Source organism: Lepisma saccharinum, chromosome 16 (assembly GCF_977018435.1).
Source record: "Lepisma saccharinum chromosome 16, izLepSacc3.1, whole genome shotgun sequence".
Classification (NCBI taxonomy): Eukaryota; Metazoa; Arthropoda; class Insecta; order Zygentoma; family Lepismatidae; genus Lepisma; species Lepisma saccharinum.
The window spans coordinates 38,891,080-38,912,348 of NC_139244.1; the positions used below are offsets into that span (position 1 = coordinate 38,891,080).

The window sequence follows — 21,269 nt, forward strand, 5'->3', positions numbered from 1 at the left end:
ACCTTTCCAAGTTAAGCATATAGAAGTGGATTTACAACTACAATTAACTTTACTCATGAAAATGGAATGGTAATATATATAAAAAATGGAATAGTTTAAAGTTTAGTTTAATCATACAAAACTCAAACAAGAAATGATAGTACTTTGCAATACACAAAATTGGCTGCGGTGGCTCAGTCGGTAACGCGTCTGACTACCATGCTCAAGGTCCCGGGTTCGATCCCCGGCTGGTTCAAATCCGGGAACTTTTCTAACGGTGGAAGCGGCCCCGGCGCCCACCCAGCATCGAATAACATGGGTACCTGGGGGAAACCCTGGGGGGGTAAAGGTGGTCAGGGGCGTGATGCTGATCACATCACCCCCACTCACGACCGGATCAAGAAAGTGTGGGGCGTTACCCCCACACCCCCTATACGCCTTCATGGCGTGGTGCTATGCACAGGGGAACACTTTACCTTTACTTTTTTGCAATACACAAAGTGTTTTCTGTAAAAATTTACTATTCCACAAACACCTGTAACTTCTTCGTTTCGTCACTTTTAACATTCATACTTACCTATCTGCTTTGCGGAACATTCTTTAAGGTGTATTCACGTTTTTTTTGATTAAAGTAATGTCAATTTTTCACATTACGAGTACTTCTTTATGTGCATTGTCTCGCTTGCGTATGACACAGTATGGCGCGTACACCTTCGTAGATAATCGCGCGTCATGCTTGTGTTTTGTCAATTTTCATTCGGTATCCAGTGTTTCCAACTTTCGTAACCCAAAAAACCCTCGTGAAGAAAGCTGATGTAATTTAATTTTTTCCCACATTTTTTTTTTTTTTACTTCTTCACATTGTTTTACGAACAAAATTTTAACTATGCTTACCTAACCTACCCCAACCTTGCCGAAAATGGTTTGTGGGGCTATCTGTGAATGGTTTTTGGGGCTATCCGTCAATGGTTTGTGGGGCTCCCGGTATGAATTTCAACATGCATCCACGACACGTCATGTTTGTATTTTTAGTTGGAAACACATTAAAATTTCGGTAACCACCAAACGTCTCTAATTCCCTTATTTTCGTATTTTACACATTGATACTTACATATTCTGCATTCGTAAGGATTCTTCTATTTCGCATTTCGTTTTTTGCAGGCAAATAATCTCAATTTTCGAAATATGGAGTATTTTTATTTTCTTCGCTTTTGCTTGCGTTACACGCGATATGGCGGAGAAATCTTGACTAGCGTAGTCCATGATCAGTGGTTATGCAGTGTTGCGACCTTCTTCATAGCAAAATATCTAGGTACTAGTATGGAGAATACGTAAGTACGAATGTCAAAAATTGACGAAACTCGGAAGTTATAGGTGTCGTGTGGTGGGTGTGTTGTGAAATTGGTGCCGGGTGTTGAGGATCCGGTGGAGTTTTTGGTTGCACACGGGGTGGTGAAGAGAAGAAAGGAATGTGCAAAGTGTGAAATTGGAAATAATTGCGAATCATTGGCGCTAGCCCCACGAACCATTGGCGCGTGGCTAGGTTAGTAGGGCCACGCAAAGGTTTCAATAGTGAAAAAGATAGCCCCACGAACCATTGGCGCGTGGATAGGTTAGTAGAGCCACGCAAAGGTTTCAATAGTGAAAAAGATAGCCCCACGAACCATTGGCGCTAGCCCCACGAACCATTGGCACGTGGATAGGTTAGTAGGGCCACGCAAAGGTTTCAATAGTGAAAAGATAGCCCCACGAACCATTGGCGCGTGGATAGATTAGTAGGGCCACGCAAAGGTTTCAATAGTTAAAAATTGGTTTCGAAAAAAATATTCGTAGCCCCACACACCATTCTCGGATAGCCCCACGAACCATTGGCGCTAGCCCCACGAACGATTCACGGATAGCCCCACGAACCATTCATAAATAGCCCCACAAACAATTCACGGATAGCCCCATGAACCATTCATGGATAGCCCCACGAACAATTCACGGATAGCCCCATGAACCATTCACAGATAGCCCCACGAACCATTCACGGATAGCCCCACGAACCATACATAAATAGCCCACGAACCATTCATAAATAGCCTTAGATATACTGGGCGAAAGGGGGGGTTATAGCCCCCATCAACCTCACATTGAGCACGCCACTGATCCTGTGCATGTCATGTTGTCGCAAGTTCGTAATCAGAAATGATGAACAGTAACTCACGTTTATTTACGTTCTAGAACTGTTACACAGTTACAAAACCGCGTATTTGGAAACACTGACCGGTTGTTACGTCATGAAACGCTCGCAAATATTTGGTTCACGTAGTAGACGGACATCAAGGGAACAGCTTTTGTGCATTGGAGTGACATTAATGTCGAAAATTACATGATTTACCGGCAAAAAAATTTCAACGAGGTGAAAACAAACTTCCAAGACCTTCCTAAAGTATAAATAAACCCATTTCGGTAAGTACTTTCTCCTGTAAAATTGAAGAAATACGTTTTGGGGATACGAAAATTTTACCGGAAACACTACATCCCAATGAACATCAACAAAACACAAGCATGATGCACGTTCTCCTATGAAGGTATACGCACCAAAGGCTATTGTTCGTCGGAGAATTAATTTTCAAGATAAAACATAAATTTCCGCTATGATACATTCCCACGACAGAAAACACCTTCCAGATGTTAGACAGTGCTACAGGAACTTATTACCGTAAGTAGTTTATTGCGTAAAAATGAAAAAATCTGTTTGTGGAATACTAAATTAGTACCGTGTTTTCAACATAGTAGTAGTTGTATGCATCCCAGGCAACAGTCTACAAATGGCACACTGATATAAGGAACGGAAAAAAAATTCTACACAAAAGATGTATTGGGTGACCACTAAGCCTCTTCAGTATCTAGACATGTATAGAAATTGCATGTGCATACTGATTATCAGGAAAAAGCAATTGCAATTCATGTGATAATGTTTTAATTGATATACCACCTACTACAGAAAGTTAACCTGTTGTTCACTTATCCAATTTCAGTAAGTTCAAATTTCATAAAAATTCTGAGACTACCGCAGTGTAACTAAAAAACGAAACAGCCATTGCAAGTGCTACATGGTTTTATAATTTTATAGAAGTCTCTTAAAACCTAACCAATTTAGAAGTGCAAGAGCAAATATTTACATTAGACATAAAATGTAATCCAACCAAACTAATTTTCTGATCAAAATAACTGCAATGCAGTGCAGTACTAAAATGCACAAATCACAAATTTGAGAAACTGAAGTAAATATTACTTATAATCCACCAGAAGGAGGCTTATTGATAAAAACATATGTTTTTGATACTACTTACTACTAAATCTCACTATGTACTCGAACTGATATCTCAAGTGAAAGTGCACTTATTTTGAAAAATATAAAATTACTACTCCGAATGCAATATTCATGAATTTCATCCTGGTTACCTTTTCTTTTACTGGGATAACACAGGGATTCTGCTTCACTCAATACGTTTGACATTGACAGCAGCAACGTAGTCGACGCGGCACGACACATATGTCGTGTTCACATTTTGATATATATTATTACTGTACAGAAGGCAGTTATACAGATAGCTTCCATCGTAATGTACACAAAAGCACTTCCTAGCCCTTGAGCAATTAGGAACTAGTAATCCAATGCAGTGGACTGTCTAGTTCATTTGGCTGCCATAACTGCTAATATCCTTTACTCGGAAACCAGTAAAAAAGGCCAAATCCTGTGTCGAAAGTATTTACAGAGGCTATACTTTGGAATAAAAATGTTCTAATTGTGCTACAATAAAAATGACCAAGTTCGCAGTACGTGTAAATAGGCCTAAAACGTCTTTGCCTGCCATTTTGTTGGTTTGAATATTTATTAAATTTCTCACTTTCCTCTCTACAGTGAGGAATAACTACATTTGATTTTAATTATTTGATAAAGCAGGAAACTATTTTTAGAATATTTTAGATATGAGAATATAAAAACATAATATGCTTTTTGTTTCGATTTTTCCTCACAGGAGAACTGTCGTATAGATCTTCGATTACTCTTCAAACGCAACAGCTTCAGTCAGAATTTGCCCTTATACTTATTTCTACAGATAATGTAGTGTTTAGGGAGTGAACTACTTTGCTACTAAAATACTCAAATGAGTTTTAAATTTAAAAATAGACAATGTTTACTTACGTTTAACTTTCTAGCAGAATCTCTACTAGGCGATTTATGGTTGACGAAACCTATCTATCTGCGCAGCCTTCTGACGCAAATCTCCCGGATGTGAGAACAAGTGAACATCAAGAAACAACAAATTTTCGTATTAGACCTTGCAGAGGCGCACTTCGCACCGCATAAATGATTTCTTTGTTGCAAGAACTTCAGTATATCGTACCATATTTTTTGCACATACAGAAAGTGAGCTACATAATTGCATTTGCTTTATACGCATTTTGTGCTATTGAACACAATATATCGTGCTTAGGCTAACACGGAAGGAATTTGTCTTGACCTACATATTGATCTTTACGACGATGGTGACCTTCTTCCTAAAGTTGGTTACATGTTGTCACATAGAAAAATCAATAATAGTCGCGAAATTTGAAGAACGGGAATTTAATCAGTTTGAAGAACTGGTTGTACAGTGTAAACAAGCAATGAAGGTGACAACTCTAAATTATACGGTAATTCTTATATTAATGATTATTTCTAGCACATCACAAAAATTAAATGAATACAGGACCTAGCTTGTTACAGTTGTCAAGCTTTCGGAGGTTTAGCACACAGTAGTCAGAAGGGTAAACGACGGTTTAGAAAATTATTTTTTGATTACCTATTAATTTGTGATATTTAATAAATAGGCTACTTCATTGCATTGCGACAGCGCAATTATTATTTTTACGCATAATTGCTGCCACCAAAAACACGCTTATTTAATAATCTTAGCACTTCTTGTCCAATCTGTCTTTAACCCGTGAACATCTCCAGAAGGGAGGACAAGGGGGTTGTGACCACTGCTTACCCCAACCCAATAAAACTAGATAAGTAAATGATCTTTTGGCTCCCAGATAATTTTTCCATGGAATTTAGTATATATGGCAAAATGTGACTAATACCAGAAAATATTCCCATCTCCGCCTGCTTTCCCATTCACTATTTTCCTTCTCTTGTTGTTAGTGCCGTCGCTCTAACCACACACTAAAACACGTTAGGTTCTCAGTTTGTAGATAGTGTCAACAACAAAGACATTTCTTTCTCGACAATTTCAGTGATTTCCTGTCTAACTAGTCTTATGTTATTGTTCTCTCTTTTTGGTGATGTTGGCAAAGGAAAATACATTTGAATTATTCTTCACTGGTGTGCCTAAGGGAAGGGGGCGATTGTTATTTCTCGTTGATCCAGAGATTAAAATTGTGTACTCACAAGTTTTAAATTGCATTTTCTTAAAAAAAAAGAAAAGAAAAAAATCACAATACGAATCGCCACCCATCCCCCTCAATTTCGAATAGACCAGATTAAAATTCCCTCGATAGTTCACGGTTCTCCAATGGTATATAGAAATTTTATATCATGTCTCTAAATTGATCGTTTTTGCAATTTCTTCTTTTCAATTGAAATATTGAGACATTATTTAACCTCTCCTGACCCACTTACGATCTCATGAACTTCTTCTTCTTCTTACTATTATTAGCTTTTTGAAACTCCTTTCACACGAGGCACAGCAAGCAATGGCAAAAACAGTCTCAAAGCTATCTCCAGGTTGGGATATGAGATGCCGAGTGAAATTTTGTAAATCAGATATAATAGGACAAGAGAGGTTGCTTTGGATAGAGACCCTTCTTATTTAATAAAGGCGCTGCTTGCAACCTGAAACTTGCTATTTCATCCTCTATTTCAATGGGATGAAGGCCCTTGTAGTTCTTATTTGCTAAGTTTTTGCTTTGTTTTGCAGTTCATTGACACCCAAATATTGTAATGATCTACTTGTCAGAAAACGTGTCATCAAAACTTTCGTGAAACATTCAATTTGGGTTATATGAGAGGACATAGGCATCCGCGACCATCTTGATTGATTGACTTGTTGTTTTAAGTCCACTTTATGCACAGTAAGGCTAATCGGGACTGGACCTACAGTTTAAAGTGGGATCCGAACCCCTTGATTACAAGGCGACGACGCTACCACTGCACCATCGGGAAGGCCGCAGACCGTCTGATTAAGGCGCAAGAGCCTTGATGAAAGTTCAGCCGGAGAATGGAAAACCTCATTCCATCTCACTGTTTCATTGTGTTGATGGGCACTAAACAGGGGCGTATATAGTGTGTATCTGGACCACCGAAAATCACTCTATTATAGAAGAATTCCAGTTTCTGTGGCACAAAAGTTCTCTGTTTTAGGGATGGCCAAACGGATCCGGATCCGGATCCGAGAGTTTCGTTTCTCAATCCCATTATAATATTACCACACCTTAAAAGGTATTATGATCTTCGGTTACAAAGATATTTTTCATTAGTTAGTCCTACAAGAATTTTTTTCAAGTGTTGTTCCTAAAATACTTTGCTACGCATAGGCTAACACACTCGTGCACAAAAATAATCTTACTTGTTTAATATAAAATGTCAGAGGTGATTTTGTAAATGCCATTGAAACGAATATGTATTCATTCGAATGAATTGGAAATGAAAACACACATAAATGTAATACATTCCATTCCAGGATGAAACCTTTAACACATATAACAAGATAGAAATGTTATACAAAAATTATACCGGGTGTCCGAGAAGTATTTGTATGAAAACAAAAATTAACTGTATCCGTTATATGCAACATAGACATGAAAAAATGGTACCAAAATGTTCGGAAACTATTCAAGTTTTATTGGCAATAGGAAAGAAATCAATAAATCTCCACGTGAGCACCCTTGGTAGAACGGAGTACATCTAGTCGAAATTCAACTTCTCGCCATGCATTAGCCAACATCACAGGAGGGATTGATGTGATGACTTGGGTTATCCGTTGTCGCAGAGTTGCAAGATCGGATACAGGAGTTCTGTAGACATTGTCTTTCACATAACCCCATAGAAAAAATCTAAAGGGGTTATGTCTGGAGATCGTGCAGGCCACGCTGTCGGTCCATCTCGACCAATCCATTTTCCAGGAAATGTCTGATCAAGGTAGGAACGAACGTCCAGACTCCAATGTGGCGGTGCACCGTCTTGTTGAAAGATAACATCTGGGTGATATTCTAGCAATTGAGGAACAGCAAACAATTGCAACATATCGAGATACACTCCAGATGTTACGGTGTCCTCACAGAAAAAGAATGGTCCGATTATTCTGTCATGCAGCAGCGCGCACCAAACATTCACCTTCGGGCTGCCCATGGTCGACTCCTTCACCTCATGAGGGGGCTCTTTACCCCAGATACGCACGTTGTGTCTATTCACTAAACCAAAACCACTGACATGAAAGACCGCCTCGTCTGAAAAAGCAACATGTTCCAGATAGCCATTATCAGCGTCAATGCGTGATAACATTTTCACCGCAAAGTTATACCGACGTTTGCCGTCATTGGGCAACAAAGCCTGCAGGATTTGCACTTTGTACGCACGAAACAGTAAACGTTTGTGTAACACATCATGAACATAATTTTTTGGCATCTGTAATTCATGTGAGGCCGTACGCACGGATTTCTTCGGACTGCGCACAAAAGCCACTCTGACATCTTCCACCCTTTCGTCTGAGGTTGATGGTCGGCTACTTCTCGGTCCGTCAGCAACAGATCCTGTGGTCTTGAATTTGTCATACCACGACTTAATGCTCCTACCATCGGGCGGCACCTTTCCGTACGATGTTTGAAACTGTCTCTGCACTGTTATTTGTGACCTGCTCTCGTGAAACCACAGGACACACTCAGCTTTTTCCTGATTTGTGTATATTTCCGGTTTGCTGGACACTGGCACTGCTACACTACCGCATCGTTACAGAAACTTGAAACAAAATAAACTTAAATAGTTTCCAAACATTTTGGTACCTTTTTTTCATGTCTATGTTGCATATAGCGGATACAGTTAATTTTTGTTTTCATACAAAGACTTCTCGGACACCCGGTACAATTGTTCTACAGTTACAGTTTTACAAATTAAAATAGAACATTATAATATATGCAGTGTTATATAATTACAAAGTGTAAGACTAACAAGGGAGGTTATCTAAGTGTCCCCCTCCGATTTCCATGAAACTTGGCAGATTTATAGAGGGGCCCAAAGGAAGAAATACGTGTTTTTTTGTTTCGGCTAAAAATCTGTTCTAGGGGGCAAACTCCCCTCAAATGTCAAGATGAGGACAAATTGAAGTGGGGATCTGACCCCTGTGTTCCCCTCCGATTTCCACGAAACGTGGCAGGTGTATAGAGGGGCCCAAAGGAAGAAATACCTGATTTTTTTGTTTCGGCTAAGAAACTGTTTTAGGGGGCAAAACCCGCCTCAAATGTCAAGATGAGGACAAATTGACGTGGGGATCATCTGACCCCTGTGTCCCCCTCTGATTTCCATGAAATTTGCCAGATGTATAGAGAGGCCCTATGCCCCCTGTTTCTTCCTTTGCCATATTTACGTGGTTTCGGGGTCAGATCCCCACTTCAATTTCTCCTCATCTTGACATTTGACGGGGGGGGGGGGGCCCTCTATACAGCTGCCAAGTTTCATGGAAATCGAAGGGGGAGACTTAGACTTCCCTTGTAAGTGTATTACTTAATTACAAATCGCGCACGCGCACACACACACTATATATATGTGTGTGTATGTATGTATATTATATATATATATATATATATATATATATATATATATTAGCAGGTAACAATAAACACATTCTTACTTTCCAAGGAAGCGCATGTGGGATGGCAAAACGACGGATCCGGATCCAAAAGTACCGGTTCCGGATTAGAAAGTACCGGATCCGGATTTCGGATCTGCCAGGATCCGGATCTGGCCATCCCTATTCTGTTCCCCACCCCCTTTATTTGCCTCCTCTGTGTTTCAGACTCATTTCATATAAACATGATATCGTACAGCAGATTCAAAACATCTACACGTAATTTATTCATTTCCAATGTGTAACCAATTTATTCTGCGACCACATAGGTGTAACACAACTAGACTAACGAATAAAATGCGCGAGTCTTAATAACAAGCAATTTGCTGGGGAACGAAGTGAGATAGTCTAATTACTAGGGAACGGAACTTTATGTGCTAAAAAACTTAGAAATATTTATTTTTTATGTGTCATAAATGTTGAAAATATGTGATAAAAACAGGAAAATATGTGACAAAAATAAAAACATTTGGTAACAAAAAACAAACTATAACATGCATTTTAAACACCTGAAATTAGTTTCTAAATGATTACCTCTTAGCGAGCTATTTTTTTGGAAGAGTTGCAGTGGATCCCCATAGTTTTTTCCAAATTCTCCATTGTAAATCTGTGACGATTATCTCTAAAAAGCATCTTATATTGTGAGAAAGATCGCTCCGCGTCACAAGAAACAGTTCTTGCATATTTGAAGCACGAAATGTCACTAACGCTGAAGTTTTCCAAAGCTTCCTCTTCCTCTACTTCACTTTCCAAAACACGTGCAATTTGGCACAAAGTTTGAAAACCTTGGTTTTTCCCAAAAAATTCTGTACAAGTTAGGTGGACATATGATCTCAACCAAGTGTTCGCGGACGATTCAAGCTTTCATATGGAATTAGAAGGAATGGACAGGTTTGTTGAGATGTATGCCAATTCGACTTTTAAGGAGGGCTCCATCAACAGTTCTTGCAGAATTCTTCTTTGTCGAGATCATTTACAACAGATACAATTTTTTCAAAGTTCTGGGCATAACATCTGCATCCAACCAAGTGCCCCATTGCGTAACTAGTGTTGCCCACGAGACGAGACTTTGGCCTGTCTCGTCTCGTGGAGCCTCGTGGAAATGCTGTCTCGTCTCGAAAATATTCGTTTGTCTTATGACACATGGTCAATCTCGTCTCGTCTCGAATTTTTAAAAGCCTGTCCCGTCTCGTCCCGTGGACAACACTATGCGTAACTAACTACAGGTGTAGGGGGAAGGGGAACCTCAGGACATTTTTGTTTAAAAATGTCTATTCTTCTAGGCGACTTGATCTAACTTTCTTCCCATTTGAAACCAGTTTATCAACATTGTGATAAAGAGCACTTATCTTTTCACATATTCTATGCAACGCATGAGCCACACATTTAACGTGCACCATTTTGGAGCAGCTAACGGCAAGGCCTACTGCATGTAAGCTGCAGCATCTGTCAAGAGAAGAACATTGTCAAATTGTATGCCTTCCGGCCACAATAGCTGCATTGCTTCATTAAAAAGCCTTGCTATCGTTACGTGTAGCCAGCCCCAGCTACTTACAGCTATTTTCTCCCCATAGGATCGTACGCGAGGTGCCAGAAGTCTGCCAGCGAGGTTGTTCAAAGACAAAACAAACCTAGCACTCTCGATATGAAAGAGGTGCGGAGAATAAACATTTTTCCTTCGAGGATTTCGAGGTAGATGAAGTCAATGAGCGATTTTATGTATTTAAAATGAAAATTCGCAAAATATGTATTTACATACGGAAAACTGGAAAATATGTGTTTTTATGTAAAATAAAATTTGCTGTGTTGACATATAAGGCTATGATCAGAATTTTGGCAAAAATGAGGGTCTCTATCTTATCGCAGAAAAAACATTTATTTACCTAAAGTTCCTTTCCCTACTAATTACATAGGAAATAACCCGCCGTAGTTGTTTGGAACTTTCGTCGGCTCGAAAATACTTTATTTTTGAAAGAGAAGAACAATGTTTAATAACGGTAATAATATTTCTCTACACTAAAGTTCTTAGTGAGAGTGTAAGGAGGGGGCAACTGCCTCCTTGCCCCCCCCCCGTGCGCAAGCCTATGGGAGAGGACACTGTCAAAAACACTGTTAAAGTCCACACGAAATTTCTGCTGTGGAGTTAAAATTGTATCTTCACAATCTTCAATACTTAATATTTTCTTCCTGCTTGTTTTTTTCCTTCAAAAATACTTTCAATACAAACTGTCTTGCACGTGAACGAAGTGACTGCTGAGAATATCGAAGGTCCCTTAAAAATTGTGGAGTATGTGTATGTTTTCCTTCTCCCCTTGCCTCTGCCAAGTGTAAATTTCTCCCTATCATATTCTGACTTTGATATAATAATAATATAATAAAAGAGAGAGAAATTTGAAAACGGGACAAATGTGAAAACATTCTGTTGTATACAGTAGTGTTAATCAGCGTGAACGTGACGTATGACTTTTACATTTTGGAACACAACAATGGTTAACTTTCAACAGTAATTGTGCATTGTTGAAACTCATTACAGTAGCTATGAAACTACATCCAAAAATTGAGGACCCGCCACAAAGGGGTCTATTCTACTTTTACTCAAGATAAATTTAATTTAATTTAATGCCGGATTTCCATTCAAAAGTGGAGCGATACTGGCAACTATCAGAGAGTACGTAAGTTTTTGTATTTTTATTACTTTCTGTCACTTTTCTGCAATTTCTAGCTAAAAGCGACGATGCGGATGAGTGATGATGGGTTTGAATTAATGAAAGGATACTTACAAGGACACCTATGCCCAGATCAGTGCCGGATATACAAGCTGCAAAACCCCAGAGTGCGGGGGGGCGGAGACAAGAAAGCCTTTGGGTGGGCCTCATCCATTCACATAGTAGATAAAGCCGGAAAAATTTCAAACTTAATTAGATCACCCACCCCGTGTTTCACGCATGGCAGTCAGACTAGAATCAAATCAGGCTAGAATTGAAGACCCCGGTGGCGCATTTTATTTTTCCAGTCAACTGGTGAATGCGGTTTCATTTCTTGCTCTCTGATTGGCTGTTGGAAAGTTACGGTGCTGTGATTGTGAGAATATCTTTTTTGCGCTGTACGTTAGGTTAGGTTAGGTAGGTTAGATTAGATTAGAAAGCAGCAAATTTGCGCTAGAAATAGGAAATAAGACATTTTCACAATCACAGCACCGTAACTTTCCAACAACCAATCAGAGATCAAGAAATGAAACCGCATTCACAAGTTGACTGGAAGAGAAAAATTCGCACCCCTGTGCAAGAACCAGACATCTCCACTTTTTGGTCAAAATCGTGACCAAATATTCTGCTGGTGCAAGAATCAGACAGCTCCACAGATTTGTTGCGTAGTAGGAATGGAAAAGGAGTTGTCTGGAGTTTTTTTTGCCGGCGCATCATCGCAGACAGCTCCTGGAGCAGTCTGGTTCGGCCACTCGGTGGCGTGCAGCAGTTGCTATCGAGACGCACACTTCAATATGTATGTTACTGTTGCTTCTAGCTATTGCACGTGAATACCCCTTACTTCTTCGACATTTCATTCTTTTATTCAGTTCTTCATGCCTCGTGAAAACTTTTATAATTTGGAGCTGCCTGGTTCTTGCACCGGGGTCTTCAATTTCACGTGAAATGCTGTGGCGAACGTTTCTTCAACCTATCTTTAATCAGGAAAAGGTTATGAGCTGCATGGTTATAACGAATCTTATCATTTTCCAGGTGTGAAAAAACAGTATCATATATGTATCACATCACCCCCTTCCAGTGGCGTAGCGTTATAGTACGCCCGTACGCCCAGCGTTCCCCGATTTAAAATTTCAAAAATGCGTAAATGCTGTAAATATAAAGTAAAACTTCACTAATTTCATATATGTTTGACCTTCATGGCATTATAATAGCTATTTTTCGCGATCCGCTTGCAACGCAACGCTCCACTAACAACACTCGTTCTAGCATTTTTTTCAATGCCTTTCCTGGCCGGACGCCGAGCAGGTTCGGCGTAAAGGACTCTATATTCCTTGCTTTGCTGCCTATCTGGAGGGAAAGCTTGGATCTCTACAGCACGTGCGTAAATGCTCTCTCGTACGCCAGCGTATGGAGCAGAGGGCTACGGTGATTGGTTCATGTGACCCTTCCTGCCTTCTGAAGCAGACGACAGCGGTAGAATTCCTACCCGGTTCTTCGATCTCATGCCACTTGTGCTATGTGATGCTACAATACGCAATATTGACTGACGTAACTTTACCAAACTCAAATATACCACTTCTTAATGGCCACTGCATTGTATTATTTATCGCACGAACAGCGATGTGCATTAAAACCTAAAAGATCAACACAGTTTTTGTCAAATAAATTGGTGAAGTCCTCGTGGTAGAAGTTCAGCCTGTGGCTGCTCTACCACTTCACCCGCAAAACTTTTTTAATATTATTATTATTTCGTTATTATCTAACTGCTTAATATTGTGTCAATGGAAATGTTTAACATTAATTTGAAAACTCTTAACATAGAATGGTCTATGGACAAAATTATTTAATTTTTTTTATCAGCATTCTAAAGATATAATAAACAGTGGTCTGAATTAGTAATCGGCACTGTTACGTTAGTAGAGTGTACGATAGTTGGATAATCCGCCCACCTCCGTGTCAGAGTGTTTTGTACAGCGCGCCAAGACGATAGAGGTCCCTGATTCGAATCCCGGCGTGAGCACGGGTGTTCTTTGTGAGTGTCTCTTCATCAATATCATCACTCATACTCATATTCGCGATTAACCAAAAGTGGTAGAAAAGCGAAGTAAAATAAACCAAATCAATCAGTAGTTGGATCATCCAAAACAATGACGTCTACTGTTGTTCAGAGGCGCTTGTGATTCAGGTAGGTTTTATAATGATTTGCGTCATGCCGAAAGGTATAAAACACCAGAGTTCAAAACATTTGTTGCATAGTGAGGCATCTAATTTTCTAGCTAAAACATGCATGGATGATGTTTTATTGAAAACCCAGCTGACTTCAGGCAAATAAACAATACCTGTGGCGACTAATACCATAAGTAAATTATTAAGCAAGAAAGGGTCGACCCTTCCTTCGGACTTGGCGTTCCCACCCGAAATGCCCATGCTTCCTGCCCCCTTCCCATTTAAAAATTTTGAGTTGAATTCAATATGGCGGCCAGCAATATGGCGGACGCCCGATTGGAACACACCAATGCCGTTCCCCCTAAGTCTAACCTGTTTCTATCATGACGAGGGGCATGCATATTTGAATCGCTCACTGCAGAAAGGTAACTAGTCCAATATTTACTATACATTTCCTTTTGTGTGACGATAATGGTTTGTAATAGCTCAATCAATGGATCGTTTACCGCATAAATGACACCTGTCCGCTCGATATGGACATGGCAACGCCTTCAATTTTCCGTTTACTGCAGAAAGGGAACTTGTCCCGGACATATAAATAAATGTGAGATAGGAGCACTTGGGCCTCCAAGGAGAATGTAAGAAAGTTCCCTGTCTGGAGTAAATGAGCTTTCGTAGTGGCGCTAAGGTGGCCAGTTTACGAACTACGCTCGGTTCTTTGACAGTACAGCTCAAACCCTCGGTGTGGACGTTTATTGCAGTGTTTTCTCTTCGTCGATTGTGATTCATACTGTGATTTCAGAAAATGAGCACCTCTGCTGACGAAGGAAAAGTAGTTAAGAAAAGGAAAGGAGTCTTGAACTTAGAAATGTACAGAAGGAATGTAATTAAAAAAAGCAAAAGTTTCAGGGAAAGAGCACTTCAATTCGAAAGGGCAAATCGTACCGGCTAAAACACCAGGGTCAAATGACTACAGTTCCTGGTGGCCTGAATTTTACAAAAAAACCTGTCTGAGCGATGACTCTTATGGTAAAAATGTCCCTAAACATCTGAAAAAGACTTTTAGTATTTCAAAATACCGTGAGATGACCTTCTCATCTCAAACTCCGCATAGTGTTAAGTGTAACATGAATAGCCTATTGGTGGCTTCATAGTGGACACTTTTCGGCTGAGGAAAAGTCTGCTGAACAATTTGAACTGCCTTCCAGACAAGCCTATAACTCTGTACTGTCCATAAACAACAACAAAATGGATGACATCACAAAAACGTTGGTCTACATACCTGAAGACAAGATGCTGTTTTGGAGTTCAATAACATCATGGCCTATCAAAACGGAAACACATGCTGAAGACAAAGATGACTGAGTAATTTGTAGTTCCTCAACGTCAATTATTATTGAGGAATGTTTAAGAAATAATTTTTCTTACAATAAAGTAAGTTTATAAATTTCATTGTGTTTTTCTTTAATCAATTCATTCTAAAATTAGTTTGAACACTCAATTTACTGCAGAAAGGGAACATGTCCAAAACACAAAACAACCTCCCCCTCTATCCCCTTACGTCATACAGAAATTTTGCATTCGTATTTTCATCACGTATGCTTCTATTAAGAAAAGAAAAATACATGTCATGATGAAAATATCATGAAGATAGTTTTATGCAGTTTTTTGCCTCTCCTGAAAAATTCTGAAATGTGGACATGTTGCCTTTCTGCAGTGAGCGATTCATTTCGTTTCTGACGAAAAAACGAAATGTCAAAACACACATGGTAGTGATAATTTTTCATGTTTTTGAAAGGTGTGAGATGAATTTTGCTATCATGTTTTGTCACGAAATAATGCGAACTAAACTGTTAAACACGAAATTTAGGGTTTATTTACCGACCACCTTCTGAGGTCTGAATTATCCTGTGAGTTACACAATTCACGGAAAATTGATTAATTCCGCTGTTAATATTGGAGAAACAAAAATGGGCTCCTGTACACAGAAATAAACTTAAAACCTTGATAACTACATAAATGTGCTATTAGAAGTGAAATGTTAATTTTGTGTAATAAGCGTAGTTTTTTAATCAAATTTAAGATTATATTCACAATTTTAAAACCAAAATGTCTTTTTATGTACCACTTTTCATCCGATTTTTCACCGCTATAACACCGAAATTTTATTTTATTTACCGCTTTTGAACTCGAAATTGAATCTGTTTTTGTACCGAAATTTTGCTTTTTTATTTACAAAAATTATGTGCCTCTAATCATGATCAATTGCCTAATTTCTTTACTTCTTATAGGGGGTGTTAAGGGACATTTGAATCATCATCTAGGCCCTTATATGTGACTTTGTCAACATGAGATCAAGAATTACACACACACACACACATGTATAACACACATATAGCTATAATGTATATCGTCGATGTTTTCACGAACTCCCCTGCATTACGAACCAGCGAATGTGCAAAATATTGATTTCGAGAAAAACGAAGTTGAAAGTAGCCAATTTTGCGTTACTTGCGAATCATTGAAAAAAATATTCGAGCTAAACTATATTTTGAGATAACAATAAATGCTGTTTGAAAAGGTAGTTCACATGAGAAAGAACACCGTAGAAAGAATTTTAGTGAACAATAAATGAACAAAGGATTTCATTGAATCTATTCGTCAGTTCGTGAAAACAAAACAAAAAAAAATTGGAATATTTTTAGCTTGATTCGTCATTGTAATTTTCACTAAAACTGCGAATTCTACAGTTCAAGGCTAAAACTTTCAACTTATTTATTGGATGTTTATGCAGAGTTAAATATGAGGCCAATCCTTAATACACTAATCATAACATAAACCATAACAGTTTAATACGTAACAGTGAGAAACAGAAAAATTCACAACACTAGACGTACCCGCAAATAAATTTCAAGAATAATGAAATTCAGGAAATAAAATATAAGGAACAAAATAGTAATACATTGACCAACACTAGTCTGTTATCAAATACAAAGTTAATAGACGCAAAATGGTTGTACAATTAGTGAGGTAATCTGACATAGAAGTCTTTATAATCAGGATGAGAAATTACTGGTATTACTCCTTGACATAATGACAGCAAGTCCTGGTATTTTTTCATAGGCAGTTTTGGCTTTGAAGTAAAAGCCCTTGGTGGTAAATTGTCCTCTTTAGCACTGCGTGGATTAGGAAGTGATATACTTGAGTGTGTGTTTAGGTTATGCGATGTTTTTATAAATATATTGGGACAACCCTTGCGCACTTGAATTTCCATGACTTTTGTCCAGTCCACGGGTTGACCCTCATTTGTTGTTCTAACTTTTAGGACACGCAGGTATTGCGAATATTGTTTCCAATCTAAGACGTCTTTAGTATGCAACTCAGAACAGCATATGGTTGTTTCTTTCTTGCCATCCTGATTACCGGGATGAGTTGGGCAGGGATGAAGATATCTTCACTCCGTCGAAGTGCGTTTTCAATTGTACTGTGAATAGCATCACCTTCACTTTGTCCGTGACTCGTTTCGAAGACGAAAACATGTATGGTGTTGATATTTTGTGCTTCATTGTTTAAAAAAATAAACGAACATAGAAGGCAGGATACTGTTTTTGTTCTGAGATGCACATCCATCGGCGAAGAACGCTACCTGTTTTTCACCTTGTTCATCTTTCATCAGCAGAAACTTCCTTAAGTTTGTTGCAACTTCATTCGGACCTCTTTTTGCTAATCCTTCGTGCCAAACGTAGCAATGACCGCTTTTACTAGCTAATTCAAAAATTGTAAAATTGTAGGCTGATAATTTTCTTTTGTAATGCAGTTCAGTTCGTTTGCTCTATGTCAAAGCAAGCAGCCACGAACTCCTGTGGATTTTGTACAGCTGTATTTTTCATCGCACCTTTAATTTCCCTCACCTTCTGTTTTTCCTGTATGTGCCTGTTATATTTTCAATCAAGTCAGAATGATTAGATAAACAATTAGCTTATTTCAATGAGTTGTACGTCTCACACAAACCACAAAGATCTTTTTTTGGAGAACGAAATTTTAACTTCATACATTTAAAAACTGATCTGTATATGGAGTAACATGCCGAGCTGTTTGGAAATTCTTTTTTGAATAGTTCATACATCTTTGCAAAACTTAAGTTGTACAAGTACTCGTGGCTAGAACTTCTGCGGCAAAAATTACATTCCATCCTAGGGAACATATTTATGTGCTTCTTAATATCTGTACGTATTTTTTCGTCTCTTTCTTTTAACGTTGTCTGACGTCCACCTCTCTTTTCTTCTTCTACCATGCACTGGTTCTTTAACTTCATTAGCATTGTCCTTGCTTGTCACTCAGCAATTGCAAGTGTGTTAAGAAACATTTTACGACATACTCTTTGTCTTACGTAATGGTCATCTGGTAAAAAATAATGAAGCGTTCTTTCCTTCCTCTTTTTGTCTTCTGACTTCGTTGACCTTACAGGAGCATTGGAAGCGATGAACTTACTCAACCAGTCCTGTTGTCGGGAAACATTTCCTAAATTATAATACGCATAATATGCATTCTTGTGTTGTCATCAAAATCGTTGCACTTCAATCCTCTTGTTTGACATGTCCGTGACTGACAACGTGGACGAAGCAATCTGCGACAAGGAATAACTTGATGACTCTTTTCACTTACATACTCATAACCCAAAGAACGACAGGCTTTTACATTTTTTCTTACTTTTTCCTTTTCGGACACCCTTCGCTTTACTGGAGTAACATCCTCCTTTTGAGAACCATCTACTTTAAAATCTGTGGCTTGATCCCGGAACGTTGTTTTTCTCTTGTACACTAACAGGTCTGTTGTGCTCGGCGCAATCCAATATGAAGTGATTGTAACAAACCAAATCCTGACACGTTACGCATGCAGCAAATATTTCTTCTTCACAATGCAAGGAACTACATACAGCGTGAACATTCCTCGGTGAGGAATGTACGGACGATTCATTATCACTGGAAGATATAAGAAAATCAGGATCCTTGCCCTCATCATCCGCTAACGTTTCTGAAGAACTGTCAACGTCACTAACTACTGCACTCGAGTCATTGATTACACCACCTGAGCTCTTCTTTGGCACTGACAGAGGAAGTTCATCACCTGTATCACCACTTTCAGAATCTTCTTCCATCCCGATCACAACACCTTCATAACAAATTTTCTCAGGATCCCACCACATTTCTACTTTCGCTCCATATTGAAACTTCTTCATTCCATGGGGGAGTGTAAATTCTTGGCTTCTGACGATGTTAGTACTGCTATCAGCCCACTTCACAAGTACTTATTCATATCTTCTGAATAATTACACAACGAGCCACACCACTATTAAGATATACTTCAAAATAATATCAAAGAAATATTGCATTTCTTTTATAAACCATTCGAAATAATTTAGTTGCGAGAAGTAAACCAGATGATTGCCAATTTCATTGAAAGTCTCAAAATATAGACTGTACATTGTTCCAATAGAAACACAAACAACTGTGCCTTACATGTTTCTCATATCTTACAAATGGGTTATATTTCTTATGGAAAAAATGAAATATAAAACGTTTTATTACAGCGGCATCTGTTAGGCAAAATGTAGTCGAACTGACACATCCTGAATGGATTGTAAAATGATATCATGTTTTTCTCCACGAAGCGGCGAATTCCATATTCGCCGGTTCGTGAAATTATCACAATACTAGTTTTCATATTCGTCAAAACGTTGTCCATATTTATCTCCTAAGCAATATTTAATAGAAACTTGAAACTTTGTGAGAGCAAAGTACAAGTTGTTCCAACATATGCAGCGTCAAAAACTCAAAATGTCAAATTTTGCACATTCGCCGGTTCGTGATGCAGGGGAGTTGACATATTCGCCAGTTCGTGAAAACATCGACGATATGTGTGTGTGTGTGTGTGTAAAGGTAGGTAGGTAGAGGGGGCCTTTGGTAATATTTTGCGGGGGGGCAAAATTTGTATATCCGGCACTGGCCCAGATCGAGATTCGAACCCGGGAACTCGGTGGCAAGATCGAAAGTCGACCACTTAACACGATTGGCCACTGTATCGGCGTGTTTGTTATTAATGCAACATTGATTTGGTTCATTTTACTTCGCTTTACTGCTACTGCTGGCTACTCGCGAAGATCAAGATGACGTGACACTTCGCAAGGAATACCTATACCCAGGCCGGCAACCCGAAACACTTATTAATGCTACATATGATTCAAATGTGTTTATCTGCGAGTGCCAAAGCCTGCCAATCAGATTTCAGTTATATGGAGCGTAGTAAACTCAGAGTCCCATCGCCGCTGCTGTCCAGCTTCTAGCTTGTTAGATTAGATTGTAGAATGGATGCTAGTTAATCTCTAACCGCTATTTTCATTGTCGATAGTAGCGTATTGTATAGCGTACAAAAGATAGCACACAGGATTTGCCTCAAGTAACTCGAAAAAAAAAAGCTGGAACTTTTCCAACTTTAAACCATATATTATCATAAACCAATTTTTACGAACCAAACAAGTATAAAACCCGCTTTAGACGAAATCATTTTTTTAAACATTTGTGCCATGACCAAAATGCTACCGTGTAAAGTGAGTTTTATTTCATTTCAGATGCCATAGCATAATTCATGGCATTTCTCAAGGATAGGATCCGTCCTATTACCGTAGCATTTTTCGTACCATAACCAATCAGAAGCGACCTCTAGGTCACGAGCGCAGTTGTAATGGCGGCCGCGTGAAATCTAAACAACGTATCACTTCACATTTTTAAAACACGATAATTATTCAACCGAGAGGAATTACGCTTCGTATTAAATGGTTTGAGGTAGAGAAGCATGGCACTGATTTAATATATACTTTACAAAGTGTACTGTACACGTATGGAAGAATATTTTAGTTTTTCAATTGTAAACACCGTGCACTCGCCATATATGGTGTAACTCGATGTGCCTATCGTGCTGTATGTATCATACAATGTAACCTCAACAGCTAACCGAAATGTTCCATGAAATGCTTTCGTGTAAAGTGCTATCTGCTATAAGATTTTTGGAAGCATTTCATGTTGTTTCCACATCCGACTATTGTCGTCTAGAGGTTACAGCAATGTCCTTGCACATAGAACTTCTCGGATTTGATACCCACGAAAGGGAAGGGGGATTCCTGTTATTCGGATGACAAGTAAAACTATATGACCACTCCCGATAAGGTTCTTCCCTACCTGTTTGGTAGGAGACGTTGTGGAAGTTCCACCTAGGACAATGATTGAGCCTGCTTCTGCGTTGGCTCTCTATACTACTAATGTGTGATAGTACATGACGTTTTCCGAGCTAGTACGAGTTCGTCAGCTCTGGAATACTACCTTGTCGGGAAGGTTCGACGTTTGCTCAACATCCACTGTTGTTATGCTGTTGTAAACTTTGCCAGCTTTCCACATTCCAATTACAGTAATTTCAGTAATCCCTGAGATTTTCCCATGTCACTTCAGGCAAATGTAGGTATGTAATGAAGTAAGTCTTGATAGCC

General features: G+C 38.9%; 1 protein-coding gene across 1 annotated transcript in view; it reads right to left on the minus strand.

Annotated features, from left to right (window-relative positions):
• Positions 1-4,258, minus strand: part of LOC146000415 (uncharacterized) — a 70,145-nt gene extending 65,887 nt beyond the window's left edge. The window contains exon 1 of the mRNA XM_083138016.1: positions 4,178-4,258. The gene's annotated coding sequence lies outside the window, so the exon portion shown is untranslated. The remainder of the gene's footprint in view (positions 1-4,177) is intronic.
• Between the last annotated feature and the right edge of the window lie 17,011 nt (positions 4,259-21,269).